At 41.9% G+C, this 19279-nt stretch overlaps 1 protein-coding gene across 1 annotated transcript in view; it reads right to left on the bottom strand.

Annotated features, from left to right (window-relative positions):
* LHFPL2 (LHFPL tetraspan subfamily member 2) overlaps positions 1–17925 on the bottom strand; it is a 126953-nt gene extending 109028 nt beyond the window's left edge. The window contains exon 1 of the mRNA XM_040580563.1: positions 17750–17925. The gene's annotated coding sequence lies outside the window, so the exon portion shown is untranslated. The remainder of the gene's footprint in view (positions 1–17749) is intronic.
* Positions 17926–19279: the final 1354 nt, after the last annotated feature.

Genomic DNA, 19279 nt, shown 5'->3' on the forward strand with positions numbered 1-19279 from the left:
ACTCTCTTGAAGCAAGTATCTTCGTTTCAGCTGAAACAAGACAGACAGGTTCCCCTTTACAGGCATGTTTTCAATAAAAAAATCAATATTTGAAATTTTATCTAGAAATTGACACCATCCAGCCCAAACAGCTCAAATTTCTGCTGCCCTCTTCCTGTCAAACCAAAGGAAACTCCAATTTCTAATCTACTTTTGCATCTTCATCTGTTTATAGGAGGAAAACAAAGATACTATTAATGGAGCCTGTTTTAGAATAAAACCAAATCAAGTGTTAAAAAGCTACAGAAATTGTTTTAAATGATCATGTTAGAAAAAATGCTCAGCTATAAATGAAAGACCATCTGATACCATACATGTTTTACTACTCACAGAACAATATCCCTGACTTATGTTCAAGGATACTGAGGTTTCTTAGAAGCACTTTTTCTCAATAGTAGCCATGCCAGAACATGGACAGTTAGTTGAGGATTTGGTTGCTTCTTCAAAAGTCAACAACTCAAACCATTCAGGCATTTAAAAAGCCAAGTCAGTCAACAAGATGAAAAAATAACTGCAAAATGGAATAAGCTAACTTTGCCTTTAGGAACTTACTTTGTTCATTTTTTGAACATTCAGCTTTTTAAAGTATCAACTGTAAATGCACAAACTAAAAATAAAAGCAGACAGAATCACAGAAAGCTGTCTAAAATTGTAAAGTATGCAAGTGCCTCATAACTTCAAAACTTGCACCCACCATAGACAATTAATTTAATACACCACACTTCCTGGCTGTGTGCCACAACCCATCTCTTCAGGAAACACCAGAAGAATGTATGACTGTAATGTGGTTGGTCCCCAAGTTATCTAGAAAAAACATTGTAAGCAGTACTTACTAATTTATAGGACGGGATTTAGTTAGGGGGGTTTGGAAAGGGAATGGAAATAGCTCAGCTGTTCCTCCTTTTCAAAACCCCCTGCATTAACACTTCCCCATTACTTAGAGCAGAGGTCATACTTGCTTGTTTTGTTTGATGTAGTTCACTGTTGATTACATTTGAAGTTTCCAATGACAGGTTTTATGAACCACATCTTCACATCATGACATGTGAAAGATTGGGGACTTTTCTACCAGCTGTACCATCCATATCCAAAATATACAAGTCCCCAGTATTTGTCCATGCTTTTAGGATAACAATGACTTCAAATGAGCTTGGTCTAAGAAAAAGGAATCGCATGGCTATGTCTGGTGGACATTCTATGAGATGGAGCATCCACCCCTTTGGTTACTACAAGACAGAGCTTTTCGATATTCAGTCATAAATAACTGTATGTATATACACTCAATCAATCAAAACATGTAAATCCCAGTTAACATAACAGGTACAGCATGATCTCTGGCTTCATGATCAGCATGTGTCCTCCAGTCACATAACTAGGCATCCACAGAGGACAAGTACACAGTCCCGCTGCCTCATGGGACTGTGGAGTCTTCACAGGTGAGGGAGATGAGGACCGGATACAGTCTGCAATTCATCTGGCTCAGTGTGCTCTCTCTGCTTATGACTGATGGGCCTCAAGAAAGAGAAGAGATGGGAGTAACAGGCACAAGCACATTATTACAGAAAACAAAAAAGAAAATCATACAAGGGGAAACCATGGAAAACATGCCAGTTTAAATGCGTGAAATGGAAGTTTCCCAGAGATGGACAGTGAAAGGGTTAAGTACACATCCAAGTATTGTGGTGACACTCCAGGTTCTCTATATTAAGATCAATGTTCAACAAATATTTCCATCATAACTTCTAACGCAAGTTCAAGAACTAGTGAACTTCAGCACTAATGAAGCTAAAGTTCACTTGAAAACAAAACCAACCTCACAAATCGTTCTTAGAAACTGGAGATTAGGGAACAGACAGCCTAGGTCAATGCAAGACTGCTTATTACAGCATGGCTTTCTGAACAAAGCATCCCATTTAATTTTATCGTATCTGACCAATGCAATTCTTGGTATTTGACAGAAAACAGTTCCAGAGAAAAATTTCAATACACAAAGTAACACTGACACACAGCCACATTTTTTTCATTTCATCCTATTAACACCTTGTTTCTTTGACCTCATTTCACCCTTTTAACAAAGCCATTAAGAGTAGTTTTGTTTTCCTCATAAATCATCCCACCAACCCTTTGATCCTTTTAACACCTTCTTCTTAATTCCTTTGATTCAATCAACGTCTTTTCATAGCAGGTACCTTAAACTGCCTGCAATTCAAAATTTAGATGTACTCCAGGACAGAGAAGTGTGCTATGGAACAGGGAAGAAACACTTTTTCTTTCCCCTCCTTTCTTGGTCCACAGAGTATTTCTGCAGATAACTGGAACTGATCTTTTGTCATTACTATCTAAAACTCAGATCTTAACATATTTTCCTATTTCTTTAAATATTAAGTTTTTTGGTTTCTCATACATTTGCTTTTTAGTTTTAACTGCATAGCTGCATAGTATTAAGTAACATTTTTCAACATAAAACCCAATATAGTGGTTTTCCTACCGGTATTTAATTTGGGAGGCTTGATGCTGAATGAGGGGTGATACTATGATGTCTGTCTCTGCTAATATTTTCTTAAAAGATCACTGTCCTGAGAAATTATATATTAGTTCTGCACAAGAGTGAACTGGGAATTCTGAAAAATTATTTATGAAATCACGTCCATTATGGGCAAATAGTACTATTTTCGCATGTCCAATCAAACAAAATTAAGACCTCTATGTATATAAGACTCAAAATACATCTCAAAAGTTAACTATGTAACAAGCAATCACATTGTTGTAAGCATCACATTGTATAAATATATTATAAGTAAAATAAAAACTTCAACACACCACTTGTTTTTATAATATTTTCTAGACAGTGCGTGTGATTAAAAAATTAACTGTTCACATAATAACTATCTACCTTGTGCTGGAACAAACAGATGCACAGGTGGTGAATCTTCCAGCTGAGCTGAGCAAAAACAGTGCACAGACAAGTAAGTGAAATGAAAGGAAACCAAAATACCTTCCCTCTCAGAGCAGAAACTCATTCAAGCACATGAAAATAATCTAATCATTAGGGAAACTAGTTTATCTTCTGTTTTTGAAAGGATATAATAAATAATAGACACAATTACAGTGTGGGCCACATCCAGGAAATCTGTGAGGTCTCTTGGACCACACACTCCCCAGAAAGTCACACATAGTAATCATGAAGCAACTAACCCGCCCAAGGCTCAGATCACTTACATATGGCTAGAAGAGCAGAGAGAGACATTCACCAAATAGTTACTGGCACCTCAAGAACTATTACCATTGCCAGACTGAACACTGGCTATCCCAGCGGAATTTGAGGATGCAGGAATAGCTAGAGGCCTCTGCAGAGGCTTGCACTCCTAAATAATTCCAACATGACAGAAGAAACAAATTCATTTTCTGAAAAAATCTTCTGCTGACCACTTCATTTATTTAAACTTCAAGATGCAAAAGCTTTCAGAACTGCAGAGCTCTCTGAGCCACAGTCAGCAACCACACAAGTGGGTACAGATCATCTTGTGCCAGCCTTCAAGTTACAAACATGCAAACATCCACACAGAAGGAAAGGGAAAACCAACTAGTTCCTGATCATGTGAAATTACAGGAGATGGAATATGAACTTTATCATTCAATGGTTGCTTCTGATCCAACTAGCTGACAGTTAAAGAATGTCTGCCCTTTTAAAAAACCAAATGTGCCCTATCTTCAAAACAAGACAGATTAAAGAGAAGCCATTCAAAAACCTGGCTCTCAGCAGAGCCATAATCCAGGGGAAGGGATCAACTACTGAATCATTTATTCCACTGTGAGATCATGCAAACGTCAGAGAAAAAAAAAAAAGAGAAAAAAAAAAAAAAAAAAGAAAAAAGATCAAGTTCCTGCTGCATAGACTCTAGGTTGCCTGCAGCCACATATAGCCATATATAGTTATTTTCCCCTTTAAATCTTTATCTCAGTTAAATGAAGACACACACACAAAAAAAAAAGTATGAGTGGAAAAATTAAGATTCAAAGCTTAAAATATGGATCAACATTACTCACTAAGGACAATACTAAGCAACAATTTTCAGTCCATTCTTGGTTCAAAACCAAACACTATCGCTACATTACTCAACCATTAATAGAGTAACAGCATGCACATATTAAAACAAAGAAACATTTTAATTTGAACTAGTTAAATCCAGAGCTACTAGGACATATAAATCATCCAGGATGAAATAATTTAATATGCAAAAACAGAATGGTAGTGCACAGTGAAGAGATTTTAGGAAGCTGCCAATTGCAAACAGCAGACAGAACCAGTAAGTGGATGTATTTATTATTTTTGAACAGGACACCAGTTTCACTGCAATACCAGCAGACAGGCTATTTTTCCATCACCTGCTAATGAGATAAACACAGATCAAGAGGTACACTGTTTGCTTCTAACAAGCAAAATCACAGTATCAGTGGTGATCCAAGGACAACAGAACTCCATGCTCCAAGCAAGAAACCTCACAGAAGCTGCTGTGGAGAGAGATCTGTGTGTTTTCCTAGGGGCAGTCCAGGTGCCGGAGTCTGTCTGCTGAGCCCTTGTGTGCACCCTTGCACCACCACTTACACCTTCTGCCTGCTCCCCTCTTTAGGAGGACAATGTCCTGCGCCCTTCCACACATCTGTAAATAAGAAGCCAGTGCTTATTTGTTACTATTGCAGGTAATGTAAAATTTTAGTTATTTTTATCATTTACAGTTCCTTTAAAAAAAACAAAAGCTGTAGCTGCTTCCTCTCTAAATAAGGAGATACATAATGATGTTTTAAGCTTCTGAGGCTTTTCAGGAAACCAAGGGAAACCGAAGTTAAAAACAAAACACTGCTTTTTAAAAAAGAAATGGGAAATAAGTTTTAAATTTTTATGAGAATTTGACTGAGGAGGAGCACATAATGGTCTACATCAGTCCACAAAAAGTAAGTAACAGGTAATTTTTATTCCCCTTAGTCTGCAAACTGCTTCAGCATACAAAGGGACTGTAGCTGGCTATCAATCATTTATCAGGCCAACATCTTCCTGACATGGGCCATAATGCCTGAGGATTTTAGAGATAATGTGGACTATATTACACGTTTGCAAATATGGCTACACATATACTGCTCCCCTCAGCTGATGAATGATTCCTCAGCCCAGATGGACAGACACAGGTCTGATGCACTGGATTTTCATTAACCACTGCCTAATCTTTCACATTATCAGATACAGAAAAACACAAGTGAGTAATGACAACATTGACTTTGATCAGTTTTCATCTTTGTTCAGTCTTTGCAGTAGAGAAAAGTACATTGGAAAGAAGCATACATGTTTTCCAAATTATTTGGCTTGTTAGATGCAAATCTGAACTCTTCATCCTCACTGGGGAAAAAAAAATAATAAAATAATATATTCTACTTAGTCACAAGAGCAAGCATGAATGGAAACTGAAGGAACAAACATCAAAGCCTGCAAATGTAGACTGTTCCTTGGCAGAGAACTGTGAGACCATAGATAAGAATTCAGAATAAAAATTTCAAATGGAAGACTTGTTAATTGTTTTTTAAATTATTTGTTATGACAACAGTAGAACTTTTTGTGCATGTGAGAATTTCTGACATCTTCAGGAATTGTATAATATTGAGTGAATAATAAAATAGCGTCTGACAACTCTTGACAAATACGTCTGTTGCAGGAGGAAGGGACAGCAGTAAAGACTTCTTTGGATTATCATTTAGATTCTGGAAGGGACATCATTAATCTCCAAAGAGAGAGTGTTTAACAGTTTTCTCATTAAGAGATACGGTCTGGCTACATAAAAACTTAGAAAAAGAATTACTATCATATGTACTATGTCTGAGGTCAATGATCAGTTGATTGATTGATTGACACCTAGATACAAGGCCATTCTTCTCTTTCTTTAGCTGTGTAACTCCATAGCAAAAAGCTATATGGAGAAAAAACAGTACAGATTTTCTTTGGACTGTTTTCACATATTGTATCTAAAGTATGAGCCCCTTGGATGTATTCCCTGATTCTCTGGCAAAGAACCTCGCACAATTCTCTGGCAAAGAACCTTGCACGATTCTTCAGCTCAAAAAGCACAGTTACGTATCTAAACAGTAGCTTCATGTTACCTGACATACTTCTCAGTATAATCAGTTATAACATGGCCAAACCTTCCCCTATCCATACAAGAGAGGTGTTTTAGTCCAAGAGAAGGGCTGGACAACTTCCCTGTCTAAACAGAAAACTTACTTGCCTTTATCAATTCTGAAATACCCAGCTGTGATGCTGTTGACTATGATTGTATTTGGCACAGCTTTAATAAACTTTCAGAGAACAGAATTGTATTTGCTATATCCAAATACAGGATCAGCTCAAATATTTGCAGGTATCAGATGATGGTATTTGAACATGAGAATACTTCTGGGTTTTCCTACAGTTTACTCTTAAGGCAGTCACAAAACAACACTGCTGTAGTAACATAAATTAACATTCACTCAGTGTGCAGAGATCAAAGTAGCTACTATATACAAACATCCCAACAATAACAAGGGAGCACTTACAGTTATTTGCAACAAACTTCAATTGTCTCACCTACACAAAATCAAGTGTTGCCTTTCTTTCCTTACCCCCAAAGCCACATACTTTTAATGAAGTCCACTTCCATGTGTGAAGTCAACTGTATGGAGTTTCAGTATGATCAATCTGCTTCTGCAGCAGACACGGGAACAGACTGCAAAGGCTCAGGAAAGAACCTCCCAATACTTCCATGATCCTTGCCTCTTTAACCCAGGCTCTGCTGCAGAAGCACAGGGTAACTTGGGAACTCAACCACCAGTAACACAGAGCAGCGTAATATCTGGTACAAAAAAGCACTGTACAGCAGCATAATCACTGCACAGGCTTTCCACCTCCAGGCAAAGTTACTTTCCCTCATGCCTCAGACCACACAGAAAAGGAAGATACAATTGTTTATTTGGTATTACAAGAATAGAGGAAACATATAGGTGGTAAGACATGAAGAAGCCTGCAGATACAGTCTGGAGTGAAAGGCATTGTTAATTTAACCTCCACAGCCACTTTGGAAAACCCAGCGAAAGTGTGTTAAATATATTAATACATGACAGGAAAGTAAAGAATGCATGTGTAACACATGGCTGTGTCTTCATTAATGCCAGATTACCATCTGGTACATTACCATCTGGTACGATCACCATGCAATACAAATTCACCCCGAGCAGGTGTGGACACAATCACATTTCTGTCAAGTTTGCCGGAGTGCAGGATGCTGCAATCATGCCAACTTCACAACAGCTGAAGGAGGACAAACAATATCTGGTCTGGCACTGTCAGGCTGCAGAAAGAGGAACAATATCTGGCAGAGCAGAAAACTTAGAAGTACAACATTAACATTAAAATTGGGGCTGACAATGTATGTTGACATGAGAAGGCTGCATCATGTGGTTATGGGTTTTTGATCTGCTGGTGAGTGCCCTAAAGACATACCACTGAATCAACACTCTAAATCAGTCCAGTAAACATGTGTCTGTAGAAAAATAAGTAACACAGCAGCATCCTCCCTCTATACCACTCTGTGCTCATCAGAAATCTAAGAGCTTTCAGTATTTTCTCCAACTCTGCAGGGAATCTCACATATTTTGTGTTCATATCACCAGTTAAAACATATCTATAGTAGAAGGGAGAAGGGCAGACAAACAAAAAACTTCCATATTAAATACAATTTCACACACATGTCAAGAGAAAATACATCAGAAAAACCAAGTTAGGTTTACAGGCATAGCTACTCAGATTGCCTAAATATGTATTATCTCATCTGGCAGTTTAACATGACTGAAATGAAACATAATTTATAGCTGTCGCCAACCGGCTGGAGACAGACAAATGTTCATGGTGATTTTTGTGTTTTATTAAAAATGTTCTTCTGCCTTATATATAATTTATATATCTATAATTTATAAGGAAGATGAATAGGAGGCTTTCAGTCTACAAAGTAAAAGATTTGCAGATGCTACCCTGAGTTGCTAACTCACAGAAAAATGTGTCTAGAGTTTTTACAATTTAAAAAGACAAATCTAAAATTATGCCAAGTCAAACCTTCTAGCCAGTACTCCCCATCTCCAAGAGCAGCCAAAAGCAGATGTCTGGGGAAAAGGATAAGAATAGTGTAAGTGTTTAGTCATAGTTTCCCCAAACACTCTACAGTCTTCAATAATTTGCAGCTCAGGGAATTTCAAAGCCAGAGGTCATGCTTATGTATGTAATAAGTCTTTTTCTTCCATTCATGTTGTCCAGTCTCCCTTTGAATCAGTGTAAGTTTTCAGTATCCACCACATCCTGTAGAGTTACACAACTTAATAATACATGCATGAAACAAAACTCCTCTTTTTGCAGTTCCAAACCCAGCACCTACCAGTTTCATTTCCATGCTCATTAGTTCTCATACTGGGAGAGACAACTGATCCTTATCACACTCACTATGCTGTTCATGTTTTTATAAAACTATCATCGCATTACCAGTTGTATGGAAGGTGTTAAACATCTCTGATCATCCTTGCAGCAAACAGGAAAAGTAAAATATGCACTTAGAATTTCTACTATGGACTTATCTTCCCTGAATGTTCTTTTTATTCCAAATAATCTACTGGCCCTACAGATTCTTTCGTAGCAGACTTCCTGTTCCTTGACTTATTCCTCAAATTTTTTTCTAACCTGCATTCTTCTGAACATTTAATTCTGCCAGTTTGGTCTTTCGATTTCCCTCTTTCACACACAACTTGTACGGTTTTAACTACAGCTACTGCCCCTGAAAGTGCATTTTTCAACAGGTTCCAATTATACAATGAACTAGTATTAATATTACAAAAATAGACAAGGATGGAGGCCAAGAGTTTCTTGTGAAAATATTTACCTCCATCACCTGTAAATTAAGGGAAAGTTTTGACGAGAAAAGAGGTTTCCCTCTGAGCATTACAATCGGCATGAATTGCTTTCCCCAGTCCACAGGACTATTGGGACTCTGGAGAATTCTTTCCACAGATGTGCATTTTCTTCAATGCACATGGCTAATTTAAATCACTGGCACTACAAGGAAAACATTTTGTCCTAAAATTTTCCCACTTTTCTACATTTCCTTCCCTGGAAAGTATCATTACAAGCAGAAAAAAAGAGACTTTGTTAAAAATTTCTTCCTTTTTAGGTAAGATTTCTGAAGAATATTTGTTTTGGTATATTCAGAACCTGTATGGTGTGAAAAAGTAAACTGTTCCAGATTAACATCAGCAATAGAAAAGGTAGCATGTTTATTGGAGGAAACGAAAACAAGTCAGAATTACAAACTGAAGGAATGACCTGAAAAAAACAATGCCATCTTTACTAAAAACACCTGCAAGAAGCTACAGTTAGCAGAAATAACCAGCCATAAAACAACAGGTGAGAACAATGTCTTAGACCACATGTCCTTGAATGAGGATATGGCTGATCACTGCCTGACCATGAAAGAGTCACAGCACTGCAAGAGGGAACGTATTGTGTCAGGAAGTATGAAGAGGATCCCATTTCATTTTATTCGGCATCATTAAAACCTCAAGTGTAATATCGTCTTAACTTGGACAGAGCAAAATAGATGTGAAGTAATGGAGGTTAACCCAAGGAAAAGCAACAAAAATAACTGGTGTACAGAAAACAGCACATGTGAGGTCAAAGAATTAAGCTTAAAGAAATAGCAGGCTATGATAGTTAAGAAGCAGCATAATAAAAAAAAGTTTTAAGAAAAAAACCCAACTATTTGCTTTGTCTGAGATGCAGGATGAGCAGCTATGGTGCTAAACTGCAGCAAGAAAGGTGTGAACTGGATAACATGAAAAAAAGACTTTCTTTCACACTACATGATGATGTAAGGGAGACAACATGTTGAGTTCCTTAAACCAAGTCACAGGTGACAGACATGGATGATCCTAACCTGAGGCAGATGAATGGACTAGATGACTTCATTAGGCCTCTTCCAATCCTGTCTTTTTACGATGTCTTCCTTGAAACCCGAGGCAGAATCTCTTCTTTTCAGCGAGATTTCACAACAAAAAAAGAAAGGAGGGCGGGGCAAGTGTTTTACAGGGCTGCCTTGGAAAAACGAGTGAGGTTACAAACATTCGGCTCACACAAACTATTCAGTCAGACCCTTCCCCTGCCCAGCTCCAAGAAGCCTGTGGAAAGAAAGGAATACTAGCAGCCTGGAGCTGCATGGACTTATATTCTCTAACCTCCCCCAGACATTCTTTAAACATGGCTTGGAAGCAGAGGCATACTAGGCAGAGCACCGTGTGTATGTGCATGTGCAACAGCCTTGATGCACTTGAAAGCAACAGACTGCACATCTACTGTGCAATGCATGCAATGTTCAACAAAAAAACTAGGTAAACTGCTGATATGGGCTGGTCAAGTGCCTATTAGAACATTTCTGAGGCTCTATTTTAGACTAGACTTTCACTCTTTCATGTTAACATGTCCCATTCTTGCACTGAGCAAGCTCAAGAAAGGCTGGATATTTCTGTACTCTGAACTTGGCTACGATGAAAGGCAAACTCTAATTCAAGCTGTCAGGGCTGTCATGGAATGCAGTCTGGGTCACTTAGATATAAAGATTGGTTGAAGGTAATTACACTGATTTTATGCAGTCATGATCATGACTAATGACTGAATAAACATGTATGCACAACACAAACTTCATGCACATTTCTGCAAACTGGATACCTCTGCTAAATTATCTAGCATCTCAGCAGAGCAATCAGTTGGGCAGTCTGTGGAAAATCTTGCACTCCAGCTGTCATGTACTATGTCTATTAGTAACTTAAAGAAAACCTAAAACAGAGAGAAAAATGAGATCTTTGTTAACTCTTGAAAGGTAAACCATACCAGAGAAACACTGTTCTGAGAAAAAACAATGCAGAGAGAGACAGGAGACATAACACTGCATAAAACTCTATTGAGCATAAAACTGTAATTTTATTATCATGCCCAACTTGGCCCTCCACTTAATGGTGAACTCGTAACTTTAAAAAAATCTTCTAAAAGCACAGAAATGAATCCACAAACATGACTAAATTTAAAATTAATATATGTGCAACTAACCTCAACATGTAAAAGCTATAAAAAAATTGTTACCATATTTAGACCACAACTTATATTTGAAATCTTCATGTAAACATTACACTATTCAAAATTGCCTGAGCAGGATAATGATCAGGTTTTATCAGGTGTCTGTTCTGAAGCAGAGTTACGATTGCTAAAATTCTAATGATGATCACATATGCTTACTGCCTTGTTTTGTAAAATAAGTAAGTTCTACAGAAGGCTGAAAGAGCTATAGTATTTGCATGAGATACTCTCCACGGTTTATATTACAAGCACAATTCAATACATACTATTCATCGGTACTAAATAGCTCTGCAGAAAGATGCTGCCATTCTTTGCACACAAATAACTCTCTTGAGAAATTCTGTACAAATCTTGCCTTAGTCGTCACGGTCAGCCCTTGCTGGCAACTCAGCCCCACACAGCCACTCGCTCGCTCCCACCCAGTGGGATGTGGGAGAGAACTGGGAGAGTAAATGTGAGAAAACTCCTGGGTTGAGATAAAGACAATTTAACAGGTAAAGCAAAAGCCGCCCACGCAAGCAAAGCAAAACAAGAAATTAATTCATCACCTCCCACTGGCTGACAGGTGTTCAGTCATCCCCAGGAAAGCAGGGCTCCATCACACATAAGTTACTTGGGAAGACAAAATGCTGTAGCTCCCCTTCCATTGCTGACCATAGTGTCATATGTTATGGTACATCCCTTTGGCCAGTTGAGGTCAGCTGTCCCAGCTGTGTATCTTCACACCTTCTTGTGCACCCCCAGCCTACTGGTGGGATGGTGGGAGAAGCTGAAAAGCCCTTGACTCTGCATAAGCACTGCTCAGCAACAGCTAAAACATCAGTGTTATCAACATTATTCTCATGTTAAATCCCAAACACAGTACTACACCAGCTACTAGGAAGAAAATTAACTGTATCGCTGCCAAAACCAGGACATTAGTAAACTCCAGACATCTGTCAAACTACTCTTATCTTCAGCACCTTCTCTTACAGGTACTTTACTATAGGAACAGTAACTATATTTGCAGTGCAGCACTGTACATACACTAAAATAAAAAAACACCACCCCATATACGAAAATATTTTTGTTACAGCTTTCCCTCCACAAAATTCCTGTTTTTACAGGACATAACAAAGCAATACGCATACACCAAGAGACAAACCAAGAGCATGTAAACCATTAAAACAAAGCTTCTCTCAAACGCATATGCCAGCATATAAAACCAGTGCATTAGCACCACCACACAACTATAGTGATAAGGTCAGGTTTTGACAAATCAAAGTTCAATCAAAACTCTGAAAAACCTGTTTACAATGATTGCAGACACAAGCCTTGCAAGCTGCAATTCACTGACCTATGTAAACTGATTTGGCTTTCAGATAATGTCCTGGTGAATACTATTGCAAAAGCTATAAACACAGATGGCACCAGCTGGCACCCTATCTGCAATCTCAACAGGATATCAAATACAGAGACTGAATTTATCCTTCCACATCACAGGTGATTCTTTCCAAACAGGTTTAAGGGATTATGTCTGGCAGCTGAACCAAAAAAGTTCTGTCACAGCCACCCTCAGGAATCGCACTGCTTGAACAAAGCTGGTTTAAAGACCATATGGCTTTTAATGAACTAATGAAACATTCAGCTCGGACTAGGCCAGGTTGTAATTGCTACAATTATCATGTTGACCATTCCTATTAGCAGTAAACTTACAAGATTTTTTTCTAAAGCACCATAACAGAAGAACCTACACGGCATCAAAAAGAATCCTGCAAGATGAAAAGATCAACAACCTACACTCAAACTTCACAATAAATATCAATTGTACTATTAAAGCCTATTATACGATCTTACCTATAAAACTTACTGTTATTCATCTGGAACAAACTGACCTGGTGAATTGTCATAAACGATGCATGAGAATGCATACAAAGTATGCAATGTCAGGTGTTAGCAAACATGAAGATCAATTAGTGAACTCTAAAGCTAATACAAACCCACAGCATTTTCACCAGTAAAATGTTAGATATCATGTATAAAACATGAACCTAGACCTCCAATTTTTAAGATAAGACAGTATTAAGACAAAGTCATCTGAAATGTAGCATTGACACCAATGACAAAGGAGGCTGTACAGCTGCTTTGGCAATATTGCTTTGTTAATCCTTTCTGAGCACTAGAAGCTCTATAAAGGTGAAAATTAAAGGATCTGAGAATCAGCTTAAAGTATGGCCAACTCGAGTGTCTGGATTCATTTGTTATAGTCCTTTCAGTGCCTGCAACACAGTATGACACTTTCTCCCATTTTTTCCTCTCTTTTCATAGTATTTCATTTTTATGTTTTATCACTTAGTTTTCATGCTTTCACCACGGGCCCCAATTTTTTTTCTTAAAGAAAATTCCAACCAACAACATTTAAACCAACATAAATTAGAAATGTTTTAAGGAACAAACTGCTGCCAGCACTCTGCTGATGCAGCCATGTCTTAAATATTCTAGATCTCCTTTGAAAACCTCACATCTAACTTGACTGTACGGCACCATGCTGACAAAGTTATCATGATGACGAGGACCAGAAAACAAGGAAAACTGCAGAAATTAATCTTCAGCAACATATTATTCTTCTATTACATATACTGCATCAGAAACTGGATCCTGTTGATTGTGTGAACAGCAGAACAGTCTCTAAGTATCTTCTGCTATGATTTATGTATGCTCGGTGATAGAAAAGGCATTTGCCCAATTGCTACATGTACTCAGTTCAGAATTTCAGACATATTATGGATCCACTCATATAGAATGGGCACATTTACAGTCATTTGCTAACTTTTGTGGCAATTTTTTTCATTGCAGTTTTTGTTTTCTTTGGAATTACGTTCCACAAAATTATCTTCTAGGAAAACGGATTGTTCTCTGATTAACTGGTGTTGAAATGCCTATCCATGGTTTATGTCTGACCTCCTAAAGTCTAAACACAGGAAGAAACAAATGCAATTAAAAAAATTTAAGATCTCAGATTAGCAGTAAAGTATTTTCCAAAATGCATTAACTACATTCAGTAATACAATATGAAAACAACTGAAACTATTTGCTGTACTTAGAAGACCATTTAAAAATAAAATAATAGAACTTTTGTTTACACAGCTTTCAGAGTATCTGACCATATGTCCTCAGCAATTTTAAAAGACAAGTGATAACAGCACTAGTTTGTTATCTGAGTTTACAAAGGCCATATATCCAGCTTAATTCCAGTTCATCCGTACATAGGACTATGATTTTGGAGGAACACACCCTGTTATTTCCACATTTCCAGGGCAGATTTTAGGCACCATGACCTGGGAGAATCCTGTTAATTTCTGTGAAAGCTAGAAAACCGGAAGGGCAAAATAATCTAAGCAAAAGTCTTTGGCATCATTTTAACAGACTTATCAGCTATAATCACATCAGCAATTGTCTGCATCAAAGAAAGTGCTCTGAGAGCCAGTAACGCCTTCCAGCCGCTCACCAACTCTGCCCTTGCTCCCAAATGAGTGCAAAACTTTGACACCACAAATGATTTATCGTCTAGCCAGAAAGCAGAGAAATGGGTACTGTTGTGGGGGAAGGGAGGCACTGAAAACAAGAGAAGAAAGCAGCAAATAAGAACACACAAAAAGCCCCTGTTCATGACAAAGGAAGGAATGGGGACAAAACGGGCTTCTCTCATTGCCAAAAGCCACCAGCAGTTCAGAGGTTGATCTTTGCTCTCCTCCCCACAGGCTGCATGGTGCGACAACAGGTCAGCCAACAAGAGGAGCCCTGTATGCTTGTGCCTGTGCACGAACGCACACACGTGTGTAGGAAGCAAGGACAGCTAGGGACAGCGGAGCAGCCACCCTCAGTCCCCTCGGAGCTTTATCAGACGGCTCTGGGACTGTTGCATGGTGAGGGGGAAGCCCAGCTGCTTCAGTGGGGGCCATTCCTACCTGAAGAGACGACTCCTTTTTCCTCTTACAACAAGTTGGCTTTAAGACACTGGGGGTGAAATTCCTAGAAACTGGCTGTTGCCTACAGTGGATAAACAGGCATCATCTGCCAGGAGCTGCCATCCTGTGTTCAACCAACCCCTCATCGCAACCACCACTTCTCTTACTGGGGAGCCCTCCAACTGCTACTGAATGTCTAACAAATGAGAAGCTTCTGGAAATAAAAATTTTCATGAATAATTGTGTTCTTCACATCACTCAGAAAAAAAAAAGAATCCTCCTTTTCATGTCTACACCATAAGCAAAACAAAACTTTGGCCTTCTTGCCTGGTGCCAGCTATACAATCACCTGCAGCCCAATCAGATTCTGCTGACGCAACAGCATATAGCACTTAATATGTCATTGTCCTCCTGTATTACAGCACACCACAAGCAATTTTCACAGCTACAAGCTAGAACATGAAAAAAAGATCATGTCAATTACTGGCTTCCTTTCAGTCTTTGCTGGCGGTATTCCCGATCCAAACTTACCAGCCCAGCACAATCAAGAATGACTTAGAAGATGTGGAGGAATATGCTTTGATTAAATAGGTAAAAAAAAAGGACAAGAACATTCTTATGCAGCAATGCTGTGTCCAGTCCCACTGATAATACTCCTAAAAGAAACTGACACACTACTGTTACTTGCCCAACATGCAGGCACATCACCACGCAAGCATTTCCCAGAATACTTAATAAAAATAGGTGATTAACTAAAGAAAGGTGAAGTAGGCCACGTTCTACATACTGATTAAACCCACTCCATGACCCAGAGAAAACCTGAGAAGAAAGCAGCAATGTTATTAAAGTTGGAGTGGCTGCAAATAGCATATGCAATGAAAATCGATGAATGCTGCCAAGAAACTGTCTGAGATAAAACCCTCTCATTAACAACTGCCCTAACAGAGCAGACCAACGGCCTGTCTATATACTGCATCTAACAATGGGTAGACATGAAGAAAATACTCAAGAAAGTGATATGGAAAATACTCAAGAAAGAGATTTTAATTGGGATTATATTTTTGTAGCATATTTTATTCAGAAAAATAAACTGGAACACTGATTTTACCGTCACTGACACCGTCTAACAAATCACTCTTTGTGCACAGCATGTATTTAGGCCTCCATGAGCTATAGGTCTGTAACATTTCTGCAACCAAAGCAAACCCCCTGAAAACAACGGGGCTCCCTGCAGGTGTGAGATTCTGCACCCAGAACCCACTGCAGGCCTGGGACCAAGCAGCATTTTCATTAAGGGACCTGTAATGGTGCCTCAGAATGTTTCCCTAAGAAAACCAAACCTTTTAATTAACAGATACAACATTTTCTTCTAGATGAGACCAGACAGAGCTTTTTAATTGTTTTCAGTCATTCCTAATTACACATCTCTCATCAGGACGCACACACTCGCAGCAGCTCATCTGCTTACTTCTGGCTTGGTGTAAACTTAATATGATGGAGCAACCCTGCCGCTCTGCCACCAGGTACTGGCAACGTGCACACTTGTCCAGACACAGCGCTGCCAGCCCATGTTGTTTTACTTGACGCTGCTCCAATGCACCCGCAAGTTCTGAATTATGGGATCCAATCTCAGCAGCGTGTTACCGAGTTCCTTTGGAGTGGCGCCCAAACTACCAACAAACCTTCACCGGTAACATGTGCCATCTACTTCTTGCCTTCCCCGAAGGGCTCCAAGAAAGAAAATACCCTCGCACACCCTCAAGAATTTAGCGCAAAAAGGCGAGGGGAAGGATGGACACGTCGGAGGTGGGAAGGCGCCAAAGCGAGCTTTGAACCCTGGCTCCCCAGGCAGCTGGCTGAGGACGGGAGCAGTCCCGGCCGGTCCCCCCACGGGGGGGGCAGCAGGTGCCGCGGCCGGGGGGTGCAGCGCGGCCGGTGGGTGCCCCCTCTCCCCATCGCGCTACCCGGCATGCGTGAAGCTGCCAGGGTACCCCGCGGCGGGCCGCGTCCCCGACGCTTCGACCGTCTCGGGCTCCCCCGCTCCGCCCCGCTCCTTACGGCGCTTCCCCCAGAAACCTAGCAGGAGGAAGCGCGGCACCCCCCGCCGCCCTCCCTGCGACAACCCACACCCCGATGGCAACCGCGACCGCTCCGTGCTGCCCCCCCCCCCCTCCCCGCGCCGCCGAACCCCGCCCGGTGCCGGGCGGTAGGAGCCGCGTCCCGCCGGGGCTGGTTTTTCGGCGGCACCTCCGCGCTCAAGCGAGGGGAGGCGGGAGGGAGGCAGCCGTCGGCTCCGGGCGTCCCGCCGCCCGCTGGGTCGCGCCTGGCTCCCCGCCGCCCCGCGGGAAAGGGGCGAGCGCACGCCCTCTGGCCCCGCCGCTTCCCCGGCGCCACAGCCCCGTTCCCGCCGCTACCGCTACCGCTGCGCCGTGCCCCGTCACCCCGCGGCGGCTGCCCGGCCCGCCTTGCGGCCGCAAACCGGCCCGGCGGCGCACGGGCAATGAATGGACACGCGGCCGGCAGCCCCCGTCCTCCCTCCCGCCCTCCCACAACTTCAGCGGGGCCGCCGCCTCACCTCCGCCCGGCAGCGGCGGCTCCTCCGCCCTGGCGCTCCGCTCTCGCCGCCGCCTCCGGCTCGCGCCCGCCGGGCTCGCCCTCCCCCGCTCCCGTCGCGACCATGCACCGAGGGAGGAGGAATGGGATCCCGGCGAGCGCCGACCCCGCCGCCCCCAGCCGGAGGGAGGGAGGGAGCCGCAGACGAGGGGCGGGGAGGGACGGGACGCGCCCGCCCTGCCCTGCCCAGGACCGGCCCCCTCACACTGACGTCCCCCGCTCTCACACCGCCCGCCGCCACGGGGTGCCCGCGCCGTGCCCCTGGCGGGGCGGCGGGGGCGCGCCCCAGCGGGGCCGGGCCGGAGCCGAGCGAGGCGGAGGAGGCCCCGTCCGGCCCGCTCGGGGCCCGCGTGCGGGGCACCTCGGCCGCGGGCAGGCTGGTGTGCCAGGGCGGCTGTCCCAGCGGGCTGGCCGAAGGGGAGAGTCTCTGGGAACAGCCGCCCTAAGGCTGACCCGCCATCCTGGCGCTCGGATAACCCGCGGTCCGTCAGGTGCCGCCCCCAGGGCCCCGGCCAAGGGCTGGCACGGCGCGGCCCCGGCGGTGCCAGGCCAGCTCCAGCCACCGCGCGCCGCAGCCTGTCAGCCCCAGCGCGCCCAGTCGTGCCGGGCACACGGGGTGGGCAGCGGGAACGGTAAAACGCCAGCTCCTCCGCTTCTAATCATTCCTTAGTCTAAACCTCCTGAAAAAAAATGCGGTTAATACTTAACTTACTTTGCAGGAAAACGTCTTAAAAACCGCCTGCAAAGCTTCTGTTTTCAAACCTTTTCCCCCCAGAACAGATCATTCCCCGCTAGCCTTCCTTTAAGATCCCACTTAACACTTCCAGTTTCAAAGCGGCACTCTGACAACCCAGGCTTTCCAAGAACTTTATAATTTTTAAAGTATCTTAAGATATCTAATGCTAACCACACGCATGTCTCCTAGCAGTGATACTCATTTAAAGCATCTGCAGATAAAATTATGGTTTAGGCTGCGACATGTCTCCGCACGCCTTTGCCATTCCCTGCTGTTGTGCCCTCATGTAATACACGGATCGTTGCAAGTGGATGACAGGTGTCTAACTTCATACAGCTTTTCTCAATGTCCACGTCACATGCTAGATTGGAACTGGCTGTTGCAATAGATAAAACCAGCCACTAAGTGAGTCAATTAAATAAATCACTCTGGGTATTTCAGAGACATAAATGAAGTGCTACACCAGTGCAAAACTTGACTTGTTGCGGCTAAAGCTGTCCTCCCCATGGGAAAAAGTAAGTTCTCTTTTCACAGCTATCAGAATGGTATCTTTCATAAACACTGCATTTACTTGAAGTTATGGTTTGGGGCTTAATTACTCTTTCACTCTGATGATACAGCGGGATCAATGCAGGCTGGTCCTGCTGACTGCTTGGGACTGCAAAGCCTTTAACAGCACAAGGGCACTCCTCACCTAACTGAGTCTAGTTGCTGGATCTGTGCCTTTTTAATTAGTGTCTGCTGCTCAGAAAATCA

Source organism: Falco naumanni, chromosome Z, assembly GCF_017639655.2.
Source record: "Falco naumanni isolate bFalNau1 chromosome Z, bFalNau1.pat, whole genome shotgun sequence".
NCBI classification, from domain to species: Eukaryota; Metazoa; Chordata; class Aves; order Falconiformes; family Falconidae; genus Falco; species Falco naumanni.